At 50.1% G+C, this 1351-nt stretch overlaps 1 pseudogene; it reads right to left on the bottom strand.

Moving 5' to 3' along the window:
- Positions 1 to 386: 386 nt before the first annotated feature.
- LOC102833932 overlaps positions 387 to 1351 on the bottom strand; it is a 10785-nt pseudogene continuing 9820 nt past the window's right edge.

Raw genomic sequence — 1351 nt, 5'->3', positions numbered from 1 at the left:
TTGCATCATCACAAGTATCAACATGTCCAAGTTCATTTGTGACTATTGTGCCAAACTGTCATGCCGAAAATTCCCCTCACCTTCGCTGACCATCTATGTCACCAAACATGATGTTTTCCTTCAGCATTGACCCCTCCGTATAGTGTGTCGAAAGCAAGAGAGTTGGTCAAGGTTTTTTTTTTGGCTGGATAGTGTACTTTATTGATGGTACATGACAAGACTGGGCTCTCTAAAGCCCCTCCCCTTCTCCAGGGGGTCTGGATGGAAACTGAGGATGGGAGTTTCTCAGTGTGTAGGGGGATTACAGTTTGGGTAAGGACTCCCAGCAGCTGAGGGCCTCTCTCTTCCTCTAGTGCTGTTGCTGGGGCTGGTGGTCCAGGGGGCACTTATTCTTTGGAGGCCATGTGGACCATAAGATCCACCACCCTGTTGCTATAGCCGAATTCATTGTCATACCAGGAAATAAGCTTGACAAAGTGGTTGTTGAGGGCAATGCCAGCCCCAGCATCAAAGGTGGAAGAGTGGGTGTCACTGTTAAAATCACAGGAGACGACCTGGTCATCAGTGTAACCCAGGATGCCTTTTAGGGGTCCATTTGATGCCTGCTTCACCACCTTCTTGATGTCATTATATTTGGCAGCTTTCTCCAGGCGGCAGGTCAGGTCCACAACAGACACATTAGGAGAGGGGACATGGTAGGCCATGCCAGTGAGTTTCCTACTCAGTTCAGGGATGAACTTGCCCACAGCCTTGGCAGCACCAGTAGATGCAGGGATGATGTTCTGGGCAGCCCCACAGCCATCACACCACAGTTTCCCAGAGGGGCCATCCACAGTCTTCTGGGTGGCAGTGATGGCATGGACTGTGGTCATGAGTCCCTCCATGATGCCAAAATTGTCATGGATGACCTTGGCCAGGGGGGCCAAACAGTTGGTGGTGCAGGAGGCATTGCTGACAATCTTGAGGGAGTTGTCGTACTTCTCATGGTTCACGCCTATCACAAACATAGGGGCATCAGCAGAAGGGGCAGAGATGATTACCCTTTTGGCACCACCCTTCAAGTGAGCCCCAGTCTTTTCCAAGGTTGTGAAGACACCTGTGGACTCTACAACATATTCAGCACCAGCATCACCCCACTTGATGTTGGCGGGATCTCGTTCCTGGAAGATAGAAATGGGCTTCCCATTGATGATAAGTTTCCCGTTCTCAGCCTTGACAGTGCCATTGAACTTGCCATGGGTGGAATCATACTGGAACATATATACCATGTGTTGTTGTTGTTAAGTGCCATCGAGTCGGTTCCGACCCATAGCGACCCTGTACAGGGTTTCCGAGGGTGTAAATCTTTACG

Source organism: Chrysochloris asiatica, unplaced genomic scaffold, assembly GCF_000296735.1.
Source record: "Chrysochloris asiatica unplaced genomic scaffold, ChrAsi1.0 scaffold00122, whole genome shotgun sequence".
Lineage (NCBI taxonomy): Eukaryota > Metazoa > Chordata > Mammalia > Afrosoricida > Chrysochloridae > Chrysochloris > Chrysochloris asiatica.
The sequence above is the reverse complement of the archived record's forward strand: the minus strand, read 5'-3'. Positions and strand labels throughout refer to the sequence as shown.